Raw genomic sequence first — 24,467 nt, 5'->3', positions numbered from 1 at the left:
GCTCGACCTTTCGGTCTTCTGTGTTCCGAGGCCATGTCTATACACATGCTAAGCTCGTCAAGTCAACCTAAGTGTTTGCATGTGTAAATCTGTCTTACACCCGTTGTATGTGAACGTTAGAATCTATCACACCCGATCATCACGTGGTGCTTCGAAACAACGAACTATCGCAACGGTGCACAGTTAGGGGGAACACTTTCTTGAAATTATTATGAGGGATCATCTTATTTACTACCGTCGTACTAAGTAAACAAGATGCTAAACATGATAAACATCACATGCAATCAAATAATAATAGTGACATGATATGGCCAATATCACATAGCTCCTTTGATCTCCATCTTGGGGCTCCATGATCATCTTGTCACCGGCATGACACCATGATCTCCATCATCATGATCTCCATCATTGTGTCTCCATGAAGTTGCTCGCCAACTATTACTTCTACTACTATGGCTAACGCGTTTAGCAATAAAGTAAAGTAATTTACATGGCGTTTCTCAATGACACGCAGGTCATACAAAAAATAAAGACAACTCCTATGGCTCCTGCCGGTTGTCATACTCATCGACATGCAAGTCGTGATTCCTATTACAATAGCATGAACACCTCATACATCACATATAGATCATTCATCATTTATCACAACTTTGGCCATATCATATCACAAAGCACTTGCTGCAAAAACAAGTTAGACGTCCTCTAATTGTTGTTGCAAGTTTTACGTGGCTGAAGTAGGGTTCTAGCAAGAATGTTTTCTTACCTACGTAAAAGCCACAACGTGATTTGTCAACTTCTATTTACCCTTCATAAGGACCCTTTTCATCGAATCCGCTCCAACTAAAGTAGGAGAGACAGACACCCGCCAGCCACCTTATGCAACTAGTGCATGTTAGTCGGTGGAACCGGTCTCACGTAAGCGTACGTGTAAGGTTGGTCCGGGCCGCTTCATCCCACAATACCGTTGAAGCAAGATAAGACTAGTAACGGCAAGAAAGTTGACAACATCTACGCCCACAACAAATTGTGTTCTACTCGCGCAAGAAGAACTACGCATAGACCTAGCTCTGATACCACTGTTGGGGAACGTAGCAGAAAACAAAAATTTTCCTACGGTTTCACCAAGATCCATCTAGGAGTTCATCTAGCAACGAGTGATTAGATGCATCTACGAACCTTATAGATCGTGAGCGGAAGCGTTCAAAGAACGGGGATGAGGTAGTCGTACTCAACGTGATTCGAATCACCGAAGATCCTAGCACCGAACGGACGGTACCTCCGCGTTCAACACACGTACGGTTAGCGTAACGTCTCCTTCTTCTTGATACAGCAAGAGGGAAGGAGAGGTTGAGGAAGATGGCTCCAGCAGCAGCACGACGGCGTGGTGGTGATGGAGCTGCAGTACTCCGTCAGGGCTTCGCCAAGCGCTATGGAGGAGGAGGAGGTGTTGGAGAGGGAGAAGGAGGCAACCAAAGGCATGAATGAAAAGCCCTCCTTCCCCCACTATATATAGGAGGGCCAAGGGGGGGCGCCGGCCCTAGGAGATCCAATCTCCTAGGGGGGCGGCGGCCAAGGGAGGTTTCCCTCCCCCCCAAGGCACCTAGGAGGTGCCTTCCCCTCCTAGGACTCTTCCCCTTTGAAACCCTAGGCGCATGGGCCTCTTGGGGCTGGTGCCCTTGGCCCATGTAGGCCAAGGCGCACCCCCTACAGCCCATGTGGCCCCCCGGGACAGGTGGCCCCACCCGGTGGACCCCCGGGACCCTTCCGGTGGTCCCGGTACAATACCGATGACCCCGAAACTTGTCCCGATGGCCGAAACAGGACTTCCCATATATAAATCTTTACCTCCGGACCATTCCGAAACTCCTCGTGACGTCCGGGATCTCATCCGGGACTCCGAACAACATTCGGGTTACTGCATATACATATCCCTACAACCCTAGCGTCACCGAACCTTAAGTGTGTAGACCCTACGGGTTCGGGAGACATGTAGACATGACCGAGACGACTCTCCGGTCAATAACCAACAGCGGGATCTGGATACCCATGTTGGCTCCCACATGCTCCACGATGATCTCATCGGCTGAACCATGATGTCGAGGATTCAATCAACCCCGTACGCAATTCCCTTTGTCAATCGGTATGTTACTTGCCCGAGATTCGATCGTCGGTATCCCAATACCTCATTCAATCTCATTACCGGCAAGTCACTTTACTCGTACCGTAATGCATGATCCCGTGACCAGACACTTGGTCACTTTGAGCTCATTATGATGATGTATTACCGAGTGGGCCCAGTGATACCTCTCCGTCATACGGAGTGACAAATCCCAGTCTTGATCCGTGTCAACCCAACAGACACTTTCGGAGATACCCGTAGTATACCTTTATAGTCACCCAGTTACGTTGTGACGTTTGGCACACCCAAGGCACTCCTACGGTATCCGGGAGTTACACGATCTCATGGTCTAAGGAAAGGATACTTGACATTGGAAAACTCTAGCAAACGAACTACACGATCTTTATGCTATGTTTAGGATTGGGTCTTGTCCATCACATCATTCTCCTAATGATGTGATCTCGTTATCAATGACATCCAATGTCCATAGTCAGGAAACCATGACTATCTGTTGATCAACGAGCTAGTCAACTAGAGGCTTACTAGGGACATGTTGGTGTCTATTATTCACACATGTATTACGATTTCCGGATAATACAATTATAGCATGAATAAAGACAATTATCATGAACAAAAAATATAATAATAATGCTTTTATTATTGCCTCTAGGGCATATTTCCAACACCGCGATCGATAGAAGTCCAGTCTCTTCCGAACACCAACTGGGACCTCAAAGAACGATAGGAGAAACATAGGCATACTCGTGAGCACCGAATTAATCAGGATTAATCGGCCTCCGTATGACATGAGTTTACCCTTCCAGCAACTTAGTTTCTTCTCAAATCGGTCCTCGATGCACTTCCATTCTCGGTTTGTTAACCTACGATGGTGGATTGGAATACCTAGGTAAGAAAAAGGTAATTCTCCCAACTCACACCCGAACAATTGCCTATATGCCTCCTGTTCGTCTTTGGCTCTACCAAAAGAGAATAGCTCGCTCTTATTAAAGTTAATCTTTAATCCGGTCAATTGTTCGAATAGGCATAACACCAGCTTCATGTTTCTCGCCTTGGCAAGTCATGCTCCATAAAGATGATTGTATCATCAGTGTACTAAAGTATGGACACACCTCCATCAACAAGATGAGGTACCAATCCATCTATTTGACCATTTTCCTTAGCCCTTCCTATCAGAATTGCTAACATATCCACCACAATGTTAAATAGGATAGGTGACATCGGATCTCCTTGTCGTAGGCCTTTATGTGTCTGGAAATAATGACCTATATCGTCATTCACTTTAATTCCCACACTACCTTTTTGCGTAAATGATTCAACCTGTCTGCGCCAGGCTTCATCAAAACCTTTCATACGCAATGACTGTTGGAGAAATGGCCATTTGATCTTATCGTACGCTTTCTCGAAATCCACTTTAAAAATTACTCCATCTAATTTTTTGGAATGGATTTCATGGAGCGTTTCATGCAGGACTACCACCCCTTCAAGGATATTTCTGTCCGGCATGAAAGCAGTTTGGGACTTTTGCACCACAGAGTGCGCAATTTGTGTGAGCCTATTAGTCCCGACTTTGGTGAATATTTTGAAACTAACATTGAGGAGGCATATCGGTCTGAATTGCTCAATCCTCACAGCATCCATTTTCTTAGGAAGCAATGTGATAGTTCCAAAATTCAAGTGGAATAAGTGAAGCTGTCCCGAGAACAGATCATTGAACATAGGTAGCAAATCCCCCTTAATAATATGCCAGCACTTTTTATAGAACTCGGCCGGGAATCCATCCGGTCCGGGAGCCTTATTGTTTTTCATCTGTGCAATAGCATCAAACACCTCCTTCTCGGAGAACGGTGCAACCAGAATATCATTTTCAGTAGCCGATAACTGAGGCACATCCTCAGTCCTAGACTCGTCGAGGGACACACAATTATCCTCCGGTGGTCCAAATAACTGCTTGTAATACTCGGTAATATATGTTTTTAGGTTATCCTGACCTAAAATCATGCCCTCATCTTGTTCAAGTTGAAAAATACATTTCTTTCGGTGCTTGCCATTAGCTATTAGATGAAAGAATTGAGTGTTCGCGTCCCCTTGGACCACTTTGCGGACTTTAGCATGCAAAGCCCACTTCAATTCTTCTTCGCGGAGCAATTCTTTCAACCTCGTCTCCGCCTCAGTTTTAACCTGTAGCTCAGCTGGCAACAAGATCAAAGATTCGGCCTTGATGTCTAGGGCCTGTATAAGAGAAAGGAGTCTATCCTTTTCAATCTTATAGACACCACTGAGGTGCTTAGCCCAACCCCATAAAAAGCTTCTCAAGTGCCGAATCTTATTCTGCCAACGCTCGATCGCAGTCTTACCTCCTGCGCCTCTATCCCATTCCCTGGCAATCAGGTCAAAAAACCCCTCTCGTTCAAACCAAGACATCTCGAAAGAGAAGGTGTTTTTGTTACCCACGTGGTTCGGCTCCCCAGAATCCACGAATAAGGGCATGTGATCGGATATTCCCCTCGAGAGAGCTTGCACCGTAACCAGAGGGAACTTTTGTTCCCACTCCACGCTTGCGAGAACTCGATCAAGTTTTTCATAAGTTGGGTTTGGCAGAGCATTGGCCCAGGTAAACTTCCTACCAGAAAGCTCTATCTCCCTCAGATCCAAGCTTTCAATAATGGTATTGAACATAAATGACCAGCTGCCGTCAAAGTTATCATTATTCTTCTCCTCTCTCCTCCTAATGATATTGAAATCACCTTCAACTAAAAGTGGAAGCTGTTTCGATCCACAGATTCAAACAAGGTCCACCAGAAACTCTGGTTTAAGCTCAGGCTGTGCGGCACCATACACTGCCACCAAAGCCCAGTTGAAACCATCTACTTTAGACCGGACTCGAAATTTCACCGCGAAGTCGCCCATCACTACACTTCGGACTTCAAGCGAATCGCATCTCACACCAAGTAAGATACCACCCGATCTTCCTCGCGGGGGGAGGCAATGCCAATCGAAATCAGTACCACCCACAAGAGCAGACAGGAACTGGGGCGCAAAGTTTTCTCTACCAGTCTCCGATAGAGCAATAAAGTCCAGACGCTGCTCTAAAGCTGCCTCAGCAAGAAACCTTCTTTTAGCCAAGTCCTTTAGACCTCTGCTATTCCAAAAGATTCCTTTCATAATTCATCATGAAATTTTTTAGTAGTACGAATTCTAGCACTCCTACGGACTGCGGAATCGGGATAGATCTTCCGTTTCCACTTGCGTTTTGGTTTACTAGGTTCTGACGCCCGGTCCTCATAACCGGGTTCAACTGTAATACCAGCATCATTCTCTATGGGCATATCATCGTCCTCAGACTCATGAATGGGGGGTGCTAGATCCGCACACAGATTATGGAGCACTCGAACCCCTAACGCATCAATCTCTACATCATTCATCGGTTTAACCGCTGCGAGATTCCGAATAGTCTCTAAAACACGCTCCGCCTCCTAATCTAATAGATCATTAACCGAATTGGTAATCTCATTATTAGTAGCTCCTAGTGACACTCCTAATTGGTTTGCATTATTTATAATCTCTTCATTAGAAAAATGCAATAAAGAATTAGATATGTTTACAGACATACCAGTAGAAGTTGCAGCATCCTGAAGCTTGGCCGCCCTCATAGCGCACCGCTGCTGCATATCGTCAACCTCCGGGAGCTCGTGAAGGCGGGCACTCATCCGAGTCCCCGTCGAGGCGGGGTCGGGGATCCCGCCAAAAGCAACGACCTCCTCCCTAGTAAAGCCTCACATTGAATCCCTCAAAGGATCAACCGAGGTTATGGGAAGAGGTGGCTGTTGGCTCCCAAGCCCCTCAGATACAAGGCCCACGTCGGGGTCCACGACCATGGGTACGCGTGGAAAGGGGGAGGCGGAGGCCGCCTGCCCGCGCCCTCCTCCCGTCCCACCTGCCGGTGCAGGGGAGACTGCCGTCGGCGTAGGAGAGGCGGTCCGCCTGACCGCCGGAGAAGAGGGGAGAGCCATGGCCACCTGCCCCAGCTCCCCCCCCCCCCAGCGCCGCCGCCGGCGCGGGTGCCACCGCCCCAACCGGAGAAGCAGGAACCGAAGCCTCCTGCCTCGGGCTCACTACCCCGGCGCTGGCCAAGCCCACCGGTACCGGCGTCGCAGTAGGAGAGGAGGCAAGCCTACCGATGTAGCACCTCTTATCCACAACCAATGGAGTCTATTTTATTCTCACTCGTAGCACTTCCCCTTCCTAGCGTCCCTCTTCCTCCTAGAAGCGCCTTCTCTAGCTCTTCTTCCAGATGCCACATTGCCCCTTCTCCAAGGAGCTTCTCCTCCTTCAAGACAGATGGTGGCCGAGGGGATCACACAATGGACATATTTTAGGCATGGAGACTCAAGTTGGAAACTTGTTGCTCCTCCACAGATACCTCGCCGTGGAGCTTGAGTCCACGAAGCCTACCTCCTATAGAGGTTGGGACAAACGGGACCATGAGTCACATTTCGCTCTGGACGATTGAAGACTCTAGCATTCCTCTATTTTCAAAGTAACCAAGCAGCTGCAGTGATGAAAGTATCGAATCCTCTTCTGAGCGCTCCCTGGAAGGTAGCCCTAGCTTGGAGCCACCAATCAAGGAGCGTATCATCTTCCTCCGGAGGATCTTCTTTTGTCAAATCTCACAAAAATAAGAAACATACGCGTTCACATAGTAAGTCCAATATAAGCCTTGTTTTCTGATTCATCTTACTGACGTTAAAAGGCCAAGTCTATCATCCCAAGTAAGAGTAACATTTATTCCCATAAAAGTCCAGAACTACTAAAATGCACAATTATGGCTCTTTTGTTTAACGTGTGTGGTGAGTGGCGACTCTATGTCCGTAAAGATTTCTTGAGCAAGTTTGCCTTGCTCCTGTATCCCATAACTGTCTAGAAAGAATAACATGGGATCGGTAAAACCAGAAGCACTTGGAGATCATCAGTGATGATAAACTTCAAACCTCCTTTCAACAAAATATCTTCCTCAATTATTTCCAAATCAAGTTGTTCTTTTCATGTGGAAGGATAATGACACATAACTTGTGTTACTGCAGATTTCGCTACAATTATGATATTTTGCGCATGATCTGTAAGGAGTAACTGAATTTACATTTGGACATTTTTCTCTTTTTGTGAAAGGTTCATGTAACAGTGGCATCCTGATCTCTCCCTCCCCTATCTCTATGCTCCTGCCCTGTCAGGAGTCTCTTCAGAGTTCTTCTAGGCCCGATCCCTTTTCTTCTCCATCGATGCCGCCAGCGTCTGGAGCAGAGATTGGAGAGGTTCCCTTGTAGGCTTGTTCATATTACCATGGGGGAATTCCTCATATGGTTCCTGGTCAAAAAAGAAAAAAAACACAGTAGTCGTCCATTCTATTTAGCTAGTTGAGTATCAACACTTCTTTATCCGTTCACTTGATTGATGTAGACTTTAAGATACTTTTCAATTTTGCAACAAGTTGTGGAATGATCGTTAAACAATTCATGCCGATAATACTACAGAAATTCCGTCGCAACAGACGATCAGCTTCAGCATCACCATGCGATTTCCCAGCAACAGACAAACTGAGTATAACGATGCACGTGCCAAACATAGTTTAGGTGATATGCGCTCTCATTCATTCAGATAGCAGAAGGTGCACCTTTGCAATACCGGCCCAGCCCTGCCCCTTTTAAGTAGCCGCTCTACATATACATATACACACCCTAAAAAAGCATAAAAGGTTATCATCCTCTGTCCCTGAAACAGACTCAAAAAAAAGAAACAGACTAGAAAGCTAGGAACTGCAGAATTTCCAATCCAGTGGTTACAACCCCGGTCAGAAAGATGAATCAGCGCGCACAAATTTGCCGCAACTGTCACAGCTGAATGACCAACTGTTACAAGAAGTTAGTGCAAGATCCTCCATGTGCCAGGTCCCTCATACAACGCTGCATCGACACTTCCATACCACTAATAATGTACAGAGGGTGACCTGCAAGATAGAAACAAAATTAATAAACATATTGCAGACAGAAGTAATATGCATAGAAGTTGAAAGCTAAAATCTACTAATATGTAAATGGAAGTTGCACACTGCATTTTCATCTTCAACTGTTTGATCAACATCACATTTTCTAATATGTAAGAGGGACAAAAACTTACATCGTCACTCTCTTCAAATGTTGACACTGGTGTAGATGCCGCCTCATGGGGATTTCTGCCTCCAGTGACCAGAAGTTGAAGATCTTGGGTACCATGATGTCCTGGAAGTGTATCTTCACCTTCAGACTGATGAGCATGAATTACCTCTGCATCAGCATTTGTTGACCCCTCAGAGTCCATGCCAGCAGGACTTGTCCGGATAAAGCAACCAACCTGAAAACAAAGAAAGTTACATCACTGACTGGCCTGGCAGACTAATCACTAAAAATGTAACAAATAACTAACCTCTTGAGGGAGCCATGCAGTAGAATTTAACTCCTGCTGAAGACAGTGGAGATGGCTACTCTGTCTATTTACAGATACTGCCTGGAGCTTCTGCAGATCTTCCTCAAACCTCTTTCTCCGGTATCCAGGCTTTAGACAAGTCTGAAATTCAAGACAATAGGTGTAAAAGTTTGCAACTAAAAAAAGCTTTCTTAAAGTGAGCCTTAATTGGGATCTATAGTAAGTACCAGGCGAGGACGATGAAGCAGTTCAGCACGGCGGCTCTTCCACCGCCGACGAGGCGCGTCTCGAGTCATTCGGGCAGACGGACGGGAAGGCGTCGGGCGCAAGCTGAATAGAACAACGGGGTTATATAGGTTCAAACTGTATGATGTTGTAATTGCACGATGTATTGCTCTTCATGCATAGGCACGTATATATGATGTACAAAGGTGGGCCACGGACTTCAACTATACAAGGAACTAGGAGGTGGGCCCAATACACAATATGCACATAACACATATACTCAACACCCCCCGCAGTCGAAGCGACTGGACCGGAACTCCTCAAATGACGCCGTAGGCAAGCCCTTGGTCATGATATCGGCAAATTGTTGGGAAGTAGGGACGTGCAAAACACGAATATGGCCAAGGGCAACCTGTTCCCGAACAAAAAGAATATCCAACTCAATATGCTTGGTCCGTCGATGATGCACCGGGTTAGCGGAGAGGTAGACCGCCGAGACGTTGTCGCAGTAGACCACCGTGGCACGGTCAACAGGGCAAGAGAGCTCCTGAAGCAGCTGGCGAAGCCACGAACACTCGGCGATGGCGTTGGCCACCGCACGATACTCAGCCTCAGCACTGGAACGAGAAACCGTAGGCTGTCGCTTGGACGACCACGAGATGAGTGAGGGTCCAAGATAGACACAATAGCCCGAAGTGGAGCGACGAGTGTCAGGGCAGCCCGCCCAGTCTGCATCAGAGTAGGCGGTAAGGGCGATGTCGGCGGAGGCGTGAAGCGTGACGCCAAGATCCATAGTGCCACAGATATAGCGGAGAGTCCACTTGACGGCAGCCCAGTGAACGTCTCGAGGAGCATGCATATGAAGACACACATGTTGCACGGCATACTGGATCTCCGGTCGAGTCAGAGTGAGGTACTGGAGAGCACCAACGATAGACCGATAGAAAGCAGCATCCGAAGAAGGAGAACCATCCGTGGCGGAAAGCTTGGCCTTCGTATCAACAGGCGTAGCGGCGGGCTTACAGTTAAGCATGCCAGCGCGCTCGAGGAGCTCGTGAGCGTACTTCCGCTGATGAAGGAAGAAGCCATCCAGACGGCGCACCACCTCAACACCGAGGAAGTAGTGCAAAGGACCCAAGTCCTTGATGGCGAACTCAGCGCGAAGACGAGCCGTGAGCTGACTGAGGAGACCAGCCGTACATGTTGTCAGGATGATGTCGTCGACATAGAGCAGCAAGTAGGTCATGTCAGAGCCTTGATGATAGACGAAGAGCGAGGCATCCGAGCAGGTAGAGCGGAACCCAAGCTGGCGGAGAAACGTCGCGATGCGCTGGTACCAAGCGCGCGGAGCCTACTTGAGTCTGTACAAGGACCGCGAAAGCAGGCACATGTGGTCGGGAAGCGTCGGGTCAACAAACCCGGTGGGCTGCTGGCAGAAGACCTGCTCCTCGAGGTGACCATGGAGGAAGGCGTTGGAGACGTCCATCTGGTGCACCGGCCAGGCACGGGAGACCGCAAGGTGGAGAACCGTGTGTATCGTGCCGGGTTTGACAACCGGAGCGAAGGTGTCGGTGAAGTCGATGCCAGCACGCTGTCGGAAGCCACGAACGACCCAACGCGCTTTGTAGCGATTAAGGGTACCATCAGGACAGAGCTTGTGTTTAAAGACCCACTTCCCGGTAATCACGTTGGCGTGTCGGGGACGAGGAACAAGCTGCCACGTCCAGTTGCGCAACAGGGCATCAAACTCCTCTTGCATTGCAGCCATCCAGAGCGGGTCACGAAGAGCGGCTCGAACGGAGGATGGCAACGGCGACGGCTCAGAGGTGGACGCTGCATGGACGTAGTCAGCCGAGGCGTAGCGCGGGCTCGGGCGAAAAACGCCCGTACGGGCGCGGGTGACCGGACCGGCCACAGGCGCTGGGGGCGTGGGTGCCAAGGGGGCCGGGGGCGCAGGGGGTGCCTAGGGGGCCGCGGGCGCCGGGGGGGCCGTGGGCGCCAACGTCAGGGGCGCCGGGGGGCGCGGGCACCGGGGGTGCCTGGGGCGCCGCGGGCGCCAACGTTAGGGGCGCCGGGGAGGCCGCGGGCACCGGGGGCGCCCGGGGCGCCGCGAGGGCCGTGGGCGCCAACGTCGGGGGCGCCGGGGGCGCCAACGCCGCGGCTGTAGGAGGCGCCGCATGCGGCGGTGTGCCTTAAAGCCAGGGGCGCGCCAAGAGAGGCGCGCGAGCGCCCTGGGAGAGGCGTCGAGGAGCCCGCGTCACTAATGGCGGGAGGAACAGCCGCGGGGACCTGGTGAAACGGAAACACATGCTCATCAAAGTAAACGTGTCGGGAAGTGAACACACGGTGGGAGACATGATCGCAGCACTGATATCCCTTGGAGTTGGTGGGGTAGCCGATGAAGATGCAAGCGACGGATCGAGGTGCAAGTTTGTGAGAAGCAGTGTCGGCAGTGCTGGGATAGCAAAGGCACCCAAAAATACGCAAGTCATCATAAGACGGGGGCGTACCAAAGAGAAGATGGTGAGGTGCGTAGTTCCACCGTGGGCGGCAGGGTCTAATGTTAAGGAGAAGTGATGCAATGGCGAGTGCGTCCGGCCAGAAACAAGGCGGTACGTTGGCATGAAACAGGAGCGTGCGAACGCAGTCATTCAGAGTGCGAAGGACGCGTTCGGCTCGACCGTTCTGCTGTGAAGTGTAGGGGCATGTGAGGCGGAAAACTGTGCCGTGATGCGACAAAAAGGTGCGGAAAGCGAGGTTGTCGAACTCTTTTCCATTGTCCGTCTGAAGCGCAAGGATGGGACACCCAAACTGCGTGCGGACATAGGGGTAAAAAGCCGTCAAGGTAGAGAGTGCATCCGACTTTCTGTGCAAAGAAAAAGTCCACACATAATGAGAATAATCATCAAGAATAACTAGATAATATAAATAGCCCGAGTTACTGGGAACTGGAGAAGTCCACACATTGCTATGAATCAACTGAAAAGAAAAAGAAGCAATGGTAGTGGAATTATTAAACGGCAGGCGAACATGTTTACCGACTCGACAGGCATGACAAGTGTGATCCTCGATCTTATTGCAACTAAAACTGAAACTCCTAAGAATATGACGAAGTGTGACGGGGTTGGGATGACCCAAGCGAGCGTGCCAGAGATCGACGCTAGCGAAAAGAGCAACCAGTGCGGTGGTGGTGGATGAAGGCGAGTGCACCGGATAGAGCTCGTCGGGGCTGTCACATCGGTGAAGTACCATCCTGGTTCGAGCGTCTTTAACACAAAAACCAAGCTCGTCAAATTCAACGGTAACAGGATTTTCATGCGTGAAACAACGAACGGAAATGAGATTCTTAATAAGATCAGGTGACACAAGTATGTTAGACAAAAATAATGGAGTAGAAGTAGAAGGAAAAGAAGTGTGCCCAACATGTGTGATAGGAAGTGTGGATCCGTCACCGATAATGATGCGGCGGTCGGTGGAGACAGGAGTGAAGGAGGTAAGGTTACCGGGATGAGCAAACATGTGAGCCGTAGCACCGGTGTCCATGTACCAATCACCACCTCCAGTGTAATTATTCGGCGTAGGAGCGGCATGCAGCCCGATGAGGAGCACCGGGTCCCAAGGCGCCGGCGGCAGGGCCGGCGAGGAGGACGGAGACGTCATGGGGAAGCCGTAGCCGCCGCTCAACGGCGACGATGGGTACGTTCCATACAGTCCTGACTGCAACTGTGGTGCCGGATAGGCCGGATGACCCGCCAAAAAACCTGCAGGTCGGCTGACAGATGCTGCAGATGCTGGGCGTCGCCTGGCTGCTGCCCAGCGGGCGAGTGCTGGCCTGCTGATGACCCCACCAGTACGTGGGTGGAGCCTCGTACGCAGGTGAAGATCTGTATATGAATGCAGGCGAAATCCCGTATGCCCTGTATGTGGGAACAGACGCGTCGTAGGTGGCGGCTGCCCCGTATGGCGACGGGGCCGTGGTGTAGAGCGCCGGCGGCAGGTCGGCAGAGGCGTACCCCCACCAGAGGTTGACCGCGGACGGAGCACCAGCAGGCTGCAGGGCACCGTATAACTGTTGGGCGCCGTATACGTGCGGGGGCTGCGGACGAAATCCATCTGGCGGCCGAGCTTCTTGGGCGATTGGCAGGCTAGCAAATCTATCGATGGCTTGGGCTATTGGTGGGCTAGCAAATCCATCATTGACGGGAGACGAAGCAGCCACGACCTGTACTGCAGCTGATTGGAAGGCACGGGCCATGGAGGCACGAGGCAGCAGTGCCATGGGTCGAGGCAGCTTCGGCGGGAGCAGCTGGCGCGATGGAAAAGCGGCAGCAGTGCGTGGAGACGGGCTCGCGTGATGCGTGCGGAAGCGCGTGGAGATGGGTAAAACGCGACGGCGGGTCGCGACAGGGGCGCGAGCGGCGGCAGCCGGGAGCGGCAGCGGCGGCGCAGGTAGACGCGCGGCGGCGACGGCGGCGGAGCGGAAGCGAGGAAGAAAACATAAAAAACTGATATCATGTGTGATGTTATAATTGCACGATGTAATGCTTTTCATGCATAGACACGTATATATAATGTTTAAAGGTGGGTCACGGACCTCAACTATACAAAAAACTAAAAGATAAGCCCAATACACAATATGCACGTAACACATATACTCGACACAAGACGGGGCTGGGGTAAGGTATGCACCGTTCGTTCCCTTGCCATTTTTCTCTCCGTGTTTTCGTGTCCGGTTTCCGTTAGATTGCAGAATTCGAGCCGGATTCAGTCCCGGGACTACGACTTCTCCGGCCATGGCTCTCCGTCCTTACCCGTGCTAAGCTTATTTAATAGAGAGAGATAATATTGCCCCCCGCTGGCTGGCTAGGGGGCTCGTGAATCGTGATGCCTTCTCCGTTGAGGAACATGCCGCCGTTGGCCGCGGCGGCGACAGAGTGCAGATTCAGCGGAAAATACACCGCACGTCGAGAAATCAACCCGGCCAAAGACAAGCGCTGGTCCGTGCGCCTCCATGGCGACCTGGTCGTCATCTACAAGCTGTGCGAGGTCGGGGGTCCGAAGATGCCACGGCTTGTTCACGAAGCGGCACCCAAGGCATTCGACCAGGTGTTCCTGCTCCACGACCCGGAGACCTTCTTCCGTTCCTATCTGGCCTGCCGCGAGGCCATCCACCAGATGCTCACGCAGACGCCACAGCTCCGCGAGTTCGACCTCGCCGTGGACAACTGGGACGATTTCATGCCCCAAAATCTAGCTAGAGAGATCGTGGAAAACAAGTGTAGGCAGGGTACCGACGAGCATATGGGTGTCGGCCTGCGCTACAACGTCGATTTAGCTCTCACCATCTGGGCAAGGGCTGTCTACAGTGAGCCCAAGGCGCTGCTCCTCGCGTGCAAGGAGGCCACAGCAGCTCAACAATGTCGGCGCGTGGTCACTACTGCAGAGTGCTCTGTGTGTATGGAAGATTTGGCAGTTGAAGACAATGCTGACGCCGTGTTGCTGCCGTGCTCTCACGCCTTCCACGGCAGGTGCCTTGCGCCGTGGTTCCATAGGGTGTCCACATGCCCTATGTGTCGCCGCGATATGGCCATGTACCTGCCTGCGATCACTCCCAAGGGGAAATTTCCAGGTCTAGAACTAGAAGCATGATCGAAATGTTATTCTGCAAGTGCATGCAGCATGGGTCAAGTCTCCAGTGGAGAAAGGTGAATCACCCTCCCTGAATAAAGTGTCCTTGTAGTATTGTGGTTCTACTTGTAGGTGTAACTGATTCAGGTGCAAATGCATGCCAAGTTTAAATTTCTCACGAATGACAAACTAGTCCATGCCCCGTGGAGATAATGGCATGTCTCAAATATCTTTCCTACTTTTCAAGATTTGAGCTCGTGTCGTTCTGTCAGTTTGATTGGACGTGTTCATCTGTTACTCTTGATATTTGGAAGTACTCCCTCCGTTTCAAATTACTTGTCACAGAAATGGATGTATCTAAAACTAAAATGCATCTAGATACATCCATACCTGCGACAAGTAATTCGGAACGGAGGGAGTACTAAATTGCTCGAGAACAGACACTGATCAGTGGACCAAGCATTAATTGCCAGCGACATAATTTTTAGCGCCTTGTGATTTAGTGATGTACCGTGCCTTAATATGAAATGTATGATGTAAACGTGCTATGTATCTTTTACCAGCCTTACAGGTATAGAGACAATAAGATACTATGTTCTTGTTCGAGTTGATTGATTTTTTGTATGAAAATGATGTACACATCGCTTTGTTTTTGAGAAACTTAACATACTGTATCCTTAAAACAATGTTGACAGAAGCATTCGGGTTTGCTTACAGGATAGAAGTTCCCACAATAATAGGGCAAAAATGAAAGATCCACACTGCTTTGTAGGTTCAGAAGATGAATGTCCGGGAGGACCAAACTGATGCATACTAGAGTTGCTGTATATATGCATATAAAAAATAAAACTCTGCTTTCAACGATACAAATCCGAATTGTATGATATATACTGTACATCTCTTCCAAATATATGCATGCGTTCCGTAGTACTTAGAGGTGCAATTGTGTCTGAAGTTCAGCAAGCAAATCTTAAATGAAGATTCAGTTTAGGTAGCGAAACAATGCACCTTATATCTAGCTGAGTTTCCATTCTTATGTGTTAGTATTACTGTAGTGAGTCCAGTCTTGCAGAATATGATGCCTTTGCCAATTTGGCCTTGGGGTTTACATTTGACCTGGCATTTTCACATTATGTTTTTCTCCCCACGAAAGCATGAAATAGTAGTGAAGGAAGCAGAAGTTCTAAATATGTTGTTGATAGCTTAGCTGTTGTGACAAAGAGATGGCTCTGAGCACAGTGACAACATCTCCTCTGCACTGGAAGAGGATTATGCTGGTATCCCGGCACTCAGCTCGTCCTCAATCTCTCTTGGTAAAATCGAACAGAGCTTTGTATTGTGAGTTTTTTTTTTGAATAATCATGTTAATTTCCTTGATTATCTTACCCTTTTTTTCTGTTGTGTTCATAGTATTATTTATGTGGCTCAAGCCTGGTTTATTATTAAATGCAGTTTGAATTTTGATTTTAACAAAACTGACCGCCATTTTCCTTAGCCTGACATGCCAATAGTCTATGCTAGTTATGTTTTCTATCATTAATTAACAGCTACTTATCTGTGATTGTTCTAATTTCGGAGTTTGTGTTCTATGAACTTTCATGAAAAAATCCATTGGTTCTAGTATAAGAGGAAATATATGATGTGCAATTATTATGATCAGTATTACTTATGTTTGCATTTTGAAAGTGTGACGCCACTTTGCTCAACTGACTGAAACTTTTTTATAATCTAGGGATAGTGGAACATTTGTGTTTCTGGCATGTTTGTTGGGATATTTCTCCTACGAAATGCAGTAGACTGAATCCTGGCATGCTCTCAAGTTATAGGCAGATGATTTTTGGTTTGTGGGTGGTTCCACAAGGTAGTGTGATTGAAGATTCAGAAAAAGAAGTGACAAAAGTTAATGAAATCGTTTGGGGAAAAAAGAATACTTTAGTGGCATCACAACTGTTAGGAAATACTAGTATAGCGCCCGTGCGTTGCCACGGGCTTTAAAAAATTTACTTGGTACATATATAACATAATACATGTCAGATTTCATGTATAGAAAATTGAACTTTACTTTACTTGCAATGTATATTTAGATAAAAAATGCAATTCAATGACGTAGACTAACTCAGCTGATACACAAAATAAAAGAAAGTTGTTTAAAAATATAGAACAACTTTATCATGCACTCCATTACAAACGATAGATAACACCTGAACGCCTTTTTATGCAGTTTCTATCTAGAATTCTAGATAACACCTGGACGCCTTTTTATGCAGGTGCTATCTATCAAATGATGGGTCGTCTAACGGAGCATTTTCATTGTTATTATCCATTAGTTAAAGAAAAAACATGGAGGATTTTGTTCCTTAAAATTAATGTTCCAAGATGCTGCAACCAGAAACTTGATTGTGTTACACAATTGTGTGGAAAACTATTACATATGAAATTAGGCATTTGGAACCATACATGTTACCATTAGGAAATACTGCAGCAAAAGACATACGCAACGTAACATCCCAACCCTACAGGATCACTAAGAGTACATACGCAGGGGCAGATACTCCCAATCATGGTTATAATAAGTTATAAAAAAGATTGTTTCATATTATTGAAAAAAGGTACATAAAATCAGGCGATCGAGCAGCTAAGAAATCTCACTGAAAAATATAAAAACAAAGTATTTTAACTCTTGAATAGATTTAGTGAATCCAGTGCTTGATTTATTGAAGATGTAAGGACAAATTCAAGTATTACCAAGGTGATGGGATCTATGCCGAAAGGAATTTCAACTTCTGACAAGCTGTGACAAAAAGAATGATGGGGAATTAGGGGCACATGGCAAAGGCGCTTGGCTAAATTCAAGAAATCAAACAAATATCACAGGGTGGGGAAATTGATCTGATCTTGTCAGGGAAGATATTTACCTAATCAAACTAATATAATCCATTTTCGAAGAGAATTAGTCAAATCCTAGACTACTTTCGTCAACCAAATCAAGAACTGCATGTTTGCAAGAGGACACATACGAAGGGAAGAAGAATATCATACCTTGTAAGGGAAGAGCAATAAATCGACAAGTCGCCAGCGGGCTTGGAGGAGGCCCAGAGCACACTGTCTTCTCCACTCATTCGCGAGGCTGCGCCTCACCCTCCCAGAAACAAAACGACCTACATGCTCCCCTTTAATAGTATAGATTAAACTGTTGATTATTCCAGAAAGTAATAATCATAATTAAAAATACAGACACGGAAAAACAACAAAAATAATCTTATACTCCCTCGGTTCCTAAATATTTGTCTTTTTAGAGATTTCAAATGGACTACCGCATACGGATGTATATACACATATTTTAGAGTGTAGATTCACTTATTTTGCTCCGTATGTAGTCACTTGTTGAAATCTCTAAAAAGACAAATATTTAGGAACGGAGGGAGTATAATGCATTGCATACCTAGTTGATATGGAGGGGTTGGCAAGAACAGTCTGAGAATTGTGATATTTAGTTTTCACTCACATAAAACCTATAGGCTGACAAATAATAAGCTAATACATCATGTCCAAAATAATTGGCAAAGCATGTTAATTTCAAAAGGGAGCATCGTCAATACAATACGAACATTTGCATTTGTGCTCCATATGCATGACTGGCATGCCACGTAACGTCCATCAAACTTTGGTAATTATATTCAACCCTTTTCATATAAAGCACACTGTCATTGTAGGGAATTTATTATTAATGTCAGGTTCCATTTGATGTACTAATCTGACAACACAGTCAAAGAGAAGAAGTTTAGAATGTGTAGCCTCTATTAAGTAACAATATAACTTCCAGCACATAGTAGTGGGCTAGTTGGTGAAATAACCGTACCAAACTGCATGGAGAGTAGCCATAATTCATAAGTATTATTAGGCGTGGTCAAAACTCAAGAAGGCCCATCTTCGCATTCCTTTAATCATTTTGAAGGTAATTCGCCAGTACTCAATCAAGTCGCCCTAATAGAAGCCATATATAGAAATGTGTTCTTACAGATATGAGAAGAATAACTCGTTAGTAGTTGTAGCTCATTTCAAGAGGGAGATTTATTAAAAAACAGAATAAATGTACTAAGTTTTTGCCCTTCAGATATCTTGACATACAAATCCAGCATGTGTTATGGAACCTTGTAATGGGAGTGGTTTGCCAAGTCTTGAATTCATGGAAGAATCTTACCAAATAGGCTTTCGCCCCGCCATATAGATATAGCAACAACCCAATACAACCAAGAGTCCAATGCTGGGGCAAACAGCACAAGCACGCCCAAACGAAAAAAAAAAGAGAAAGAAGAGAGAAAATAATGTCGACAGCGTCGGATCGACGAAAATGATGATGACCCGCAACCGCTGCGCCCACCGGAGATTTACCACCTCGCTCCTAGCACCTTGAACCTCCGCATGCCAAGCAACACCTTCAAGAAAGAACACGACAACAATGACGCTACTGCCCGGACAAGTCCTAGGGTTTCCCCCGGTACGCGGACGGGCATGGGGAAGGGGAATACCCGATGCCCTTCAGGAAGGAACGGTGGCGCCCACGGGCGTCACCGCGTCGGTGCGGACATTTGGGGCCAAACAGGTTGCTTGACGGAAAGATTGAACAACATTATTTAACCTTCTTATTATCATTTCACTTATCTACATGTTCACAGGAAGAAGAAAATTAAGCTTAGCCAGTATAGCAAGTAGCACACTGCCGATATGAAATGTCACTAAAGAGTAAGTCATGTAGCTTAGCCAGTATAGCAAGTAGCACACTGCAGTTTACAAGAATCTTCCTATTTCTCATTGATTAAATAGACCAATTATTTTCAGCAATTCCGAAAACAGACACCTAACATTGTGCCCTGCTTGCTAATTCTGAAGGATGCAATGTTAATGCATCAACAGTAAGTAGTATGCAGGCTTCTTGCAAATCTCAAATGAGTGTTTTCAGTGTGGAAGATTACATTGATGTAGGCAATTACGGAAGCCAGCAAACATTTAGTTATATTTATGATGCTTGCTAATGTGGCTTCAGAAATAAAAAATCATGACAAGCGTTGCCTAACCTCTGAATTAGCTCACCAATTGCTTCTTGTAAACTGCATCAGAAGCCTTCACAATGTCCTGGATAAGGATACACAAACCCCACAGTCTTTCCTTGATAAAATGAAATGAAAAGGTAAGAGTTGTGGGTAAGGTCAGTTCAGGGAGGGATGGAACGACGAAACGAACGAAATGATAATTAAATAGAACATGATCAAATGCCCGTCTTTCATTAGACTCACTCTGGTTTCAAGCGGTGCACATCATAGTTACTTCATGGTTCTAATCTAAAATGCAGCCCTAATTCACTGGCAAATGGCAGACCGAATACAAAATTTTACAAATTTCATTTTACATACAAAAAATAAAATCACAACAAAGGGTCATTTTTTCGTTAGTTGGAACAGAGGGCCAGTTCAGGGTCAAACATTCCAAATACTACACTAAGAAACCTAGTGTGGCCTTCTAGTTTATAAAAGGATAGGAAATGAATGCTCAAATAGACTTCTACACTGATAATTTAATTTGTGAATGACAAAAAAATTATGGATTGATATTTTAATTTGGAAAGGACAAATAATGATATACCATTTTTCAGTGTTGAACACAACTGAATGGAAAACAATCCACCAATTCCTTGCCACGGCTAACATACCTATAGTATACTTTCCACCCCTATTTTACCAGGTTCGCCTCCCCATGAAATCCCCCTCCTCGGCAGGTCCTTGCTCCAATATAATGCATGAATGCACCCCATCCAAATCCTACATATGTAAGAAGAACACAGCCCATTGTAGAAGTCCTCGGTGATCCACTCAAGTGGTGAATCAGTCCACCAAACAAACGGAATTAACCGATGAAAGGGGCAAGAGAAATCACCTCTGATAAATGGCAAGTTTGAAAATGAGAATGATGATCAGGGGCGTAATCTTCAACTGCAACGATTACCTGAGATCCTCAACAATAATTTAGTACGTAACCAAGTTCATTTGGATCCTGCAAGGGACATCGAAAAATGTTTGAGCACAAAAAGGGTGTCAAAGAGTGGCAGCCCATAAGGAGCAGAAAGTGATGAAACAACACAATAGCAGAGTTAACGCAGAAATGTACAGCTTTTTTATATCACTACTAAACCCGAGATCATCCTAGAAGCGGAGGAACTAAATAATTACAGTAACATAGGCGCATCAACGACAAAGGAGCATAGATAAACCCACAGGAACACAAATTAGTTTCTTATAATCAAAGTTTCCATAATGATTTACCAGAGTACATGAACTGACAATCCAATCGAGCAGAACTGGGGAGAATACTGTGTGCTGCATAACTAAAAATAATCAATCTGTAGGTTTAGTAATACAATCTTGATTAATAGACAGATCAATTATGTCAGTCAATGAATTTTTTGCTGGAGTCAAGGATGCGAGACATTTATTATATTTGTTGCTTGTGTTGGGAAGGAAATCAAATCAAACGTTCATTGTTTTTAGTTGTTATTCCTAATAGAGTAGCACATGAAAACTCAAACAAAATAGGAAAGTGTTGTGGCCATTTAATACTGAAACCAACAGGGTACTAAGAAACTGATGGATATAAACTTGTTATTGTCATGCTTGCTGGAGAGAAACAAAAATAGAAACACAATTAATAATATGCAGTGCTAAATTAACCCATGAAACTAATACTCCATGTGACTGCACGCTGAGCACTGTCCACCTCATTTTGAGTTTGGTTACCCAACTCTTTTAGGCTGAGTTGCAAAAACTTCAAAATATGTAACTCTTTCAGAGCAGATAAAAGTTGTGTTTAAGGCGAAACTTCCTCCGTCCTCAAAGAACATGTAAGCTAAGTGTTGTCCACCTCATTTTGGGAATTGAGAGAGTTGTGCTCCGTCCTCATCCTTATGATAGCTAAGTGTTGTCAAGGAGTGAGCCTGAAGCATGTAAAAGTTCAGAAAAGTTAGCAATGCATACCTGGATTGTTTGTGTTCCTCAAAGAATACGGTGACCCTGTTGACAGTCGTGGTCTGGCAGAGCTTCAGTATGATAGTGTCTGCCCCCGGAGATCCAGACATAATCATCAATTTATCTAACACAAAAGAGTTCTCGCAGATGCCATCCTTGACGTTGTCGCCCTGTTAACACAGAAGTCTATGTGCCAATGAACCTTCTCCCTGAGTGTAACGAACATCAAATGGTTGTGATTCTTTATGTGCTCAGTTATGAACCAACTATTTATTAGCTGCATGTAGCAACCTGATCAGCGCGGGACACTCGTACATGCATGATCGGCTATTCTCGGCCTTAGGCTTTGCCTGAAAAAATTCAAAAAAAAAGTGATGGCACATCAGCTCACTCCATGATGCCTTTTTTCAAACCAAAACTGCAAAAAAAAACCCACATATAGTATCTCGTACCACAGAACTTAGTGAACAACTGCACTCTATCTTCTGCATTTAGTCGGCTTTCCCCATATCTAATACCGAATCCAACTTCCCATGAATACAGGTTGTAGAAGTCGTATGCCTCGCCCAACGAATCGAAACTTGTTCCTATTTCTGGTTTAATCATACTATTCGTCAGTTCCTCGGCAAACTTCCTTATCGATTGCTCCAGTGTGCTCATCCGTGAAGCGCACAGAGTTCTGTCCGGTGGTGTGTTGCAGATAGTAGTGTTTTCTCAGGAAATTATGAACTGGTTTGTCAAAACATTTAATCCACGGACTCCTGATATGCAGCCTGGTTCGCAACGTTTCTCTTATCTGAAATTCTAAACACCTTACGACATCTAACTACCTGAAACACGCCGAAACCAAATTCCTGCTCCCATGATTTCAAATTAACTAAATATATTGTTTGGCGAATCACCATCAAGAGTCCTTGAACTTAAATAGCTGTCTATAAATGCGCTCAAATTAAATATACAATCAGACCACGGGGACGAGACGGCTCACCTTTTCGTCCATCCAGGTGCCTCCCGATTAACCTCAGGGCGCAGCCAAATTCACCAATTGAATCCTCCGTGCCAAGAGCGCCAGCCTCCCCCTGGGTGGCAGCCTTAGCGGCACTGGATCGGAGTGCTTAAGGTCATCGGCAAACTCTTGCCGAAGTGGGAACCTGCGGGCGCCGGATTTCAAGGAAAGGTTTGTAAAAATCAATAGAGGGGTGGCGGACAAAAAGAGCTTACCTGACCACCAGATCGAGCACGAACTTCAGGCCGTTCTCCTCCATCCTTAAGCACTGGAGCGGAGGTGGAGGCGACCAGAGCCGGCGGCGGCGCGGCGCCGAGGTTGGTGCGACGGCGAGCTCGGGCGGTGAGGCGGCGGGGCAGAAGCTGCAGGAGACGGCGGCGGGGACCTCGAGGCCGAGCTCAGGCCATGGCTTCCCTGGCTCCAGAGGCCGTGGCGGCGCCGGACGCAGCAGCGGGGCGAGGAGGAGGCCGGCCGTCGGGGAGGCAGGAGCTCCTCGTCCCCTCGATCCAGATCGGGATCGAGGAGGGAGCAACAGGGGCGCGAGGGAGCGGGCGACCCGCGGGCAGCGGTCGGGGCGTAGGTCTTTCTTCGTAGGTTAACCGTTGTAAATTTTTGTAGGAGGATTTTCTGTCCATGAATCATAGTGTTTCACAACGGGCCTCGTGGTAGCATATCGTTTTTTTGTCGGTTTTGAGGGCGGAAAGGGGGAATCGCTGGGTTGCGGGAGGTGGAATTCAGGACGAAAATTAATCGTCTCTGATGGGATGAAAATTGACCGGCGGAGACTATCAACTGCTCCATTAAAAGTGGAGATGCAACTTGTATTTGCTTGCAACAAGAGAGTTCCAAGCGAGTATGATCATGGCCCCTGCCTGTCGCTCTCATCAAGGCCTGACAGTTGCCGGTAGCCCCTGGACCGGTCGCTGTTATACCATCCTTCGCTGTCCATCACGTTCTTTCCTGGAAAAAAATCCTATAAGACCCAAGTCGTACACAGCGATGGTAAGACCCACTTCGGCTGAGGACACCTGGCAAAACCGAATCTCAACGCACGCAGGCAAGTTTCTCTATTTTCAGTATCAAATCCTGATTTCCGTCAGCCTCGCCGAATCCTCTTTCCTTCTCCCGTTCGCTCGTCGCCGCCCACGACCACCAGCAGCAGCAGCCATGCGGCATACGGCGCGTCCTCCTCACCCCATCCGCACAGGCTGCTCGTCCAGATGCTCTGTCACGTCGCGCAGTTAGTCATGGTAAGGAAAAAGGACGATCTCTTGTCGACGGCGGCGGCGTGACACGATGATGCTCATCCTCACAGCAGGCACACCGGCTACTCGTCCAGCCTCTCCATGATGCTGCAGAGTCGTTTATGGCAACGAACTATAGGCCGCCCATCATACCGTGTGGGGATTGATCCTCTTTAGTATCAAAAACATGGATCTGAAGATGGATGTGTGTAATGGCAGTGCTTGTCACTGTAAATTCAATTGATTGATGTAAAAAAATGTATTTTTTCACCATGTAATCAGTCAATTTTAATTTTTACCCTATTGTAATGTTCGAAGCTTTTTGGAAGTTGCAAGTTTCAACTGAAATTGATCTGATGATCCCCTAGGAAAAATGATATGATGGTCAGTTGTATCTGTTTGGTTCTCTTTATTTTGTTGTATCTTTCTCTACAACTTCCTACCATCACTGTAAGTAATATGAACTGCTGATGCCAGGGGCTTCAGGTATCAGGAGAAGGCAACTGCAACAATACACATTGCAGATTTTACAGGAGCTTCAAAAGGCTCCTGGCATTTGTCGTGACTCTGTTTATCTCTTTATTCAACAAACAAGTAGGCAGCAATACCCATTTCAGTATTATTGGATATTAAAAAAAACCTTTAGCACAAGAGCTTCAAATACCAAGAGCTTTTATTCACAAGGAACTTCAAATACCAGGAGCTTTTAGTCACAGTGTACATCAAATTCATTTATACAATACATTTGCTCC

General features: G+C 46.7%; 1 long non-coding RNA gene across 8 annotated transcripts; it reads right to left on the bottom strand.

Moving 5' to 3' along the window:
- Nucleotides 1-18,607: 18,607 nt before the first annotated feature.
- On the bottom strand, nucleotides 18,608-23,117 carry LOC125543028. Of its 8 annotated transcripts, none has more exons than XR_007298232.1 (10): nucleotides 22,687-23,117; nucleotides 22,454-22,616; nucleotides 21,757-21,815; nucleotides 21,475-21,674; nucleotides 20,767-21,411; nucleotides 20,381-20,497; nucleotides 20,157-20,265; nucleotides 19,525-19,610; nucleotides 18,979-19,111; nucleotides 18,608-18,885 (listed from the first exon to the last, which is right to left on the bottom strand). It is a non-coding gene; the product is annotated as an uncharacterized LOC125543028 (long non-coding RNA). The 8 variants fall into 8 exon arrangements; XR_007298231.1 differs by having other exon boundaries at nucleotides 20,767-21,401; XR_007298234.1 differs by having other exon boundaries at nucleotides 21,362-21,411; nucleotides 22,687-23,114.
- Between the last annotated feature and the right edge of the window lie 1,350 nt (nucleotides 23,118-24,467).

The sequence above is a fragment of the Triticum urartu genome, chromosome 3 (assembly GCF_003073215.2).
Source record: "Triticum urartu cultivar G1812 chromosome 3, Tu2.1, whole genome shotgun sequence".
Taxonomy (NCBI): domain Eukaryota; kingdom Viridiplantae; phylum Streptophyta; class Magnoliopsida; order Poales; family Poaceae; genus Triticum; species Triticum urartu.
Note: the sequence above shows the minus strand (reverse complement) of the source record. Positions and strands in the feature narration are given on the sequence as shown.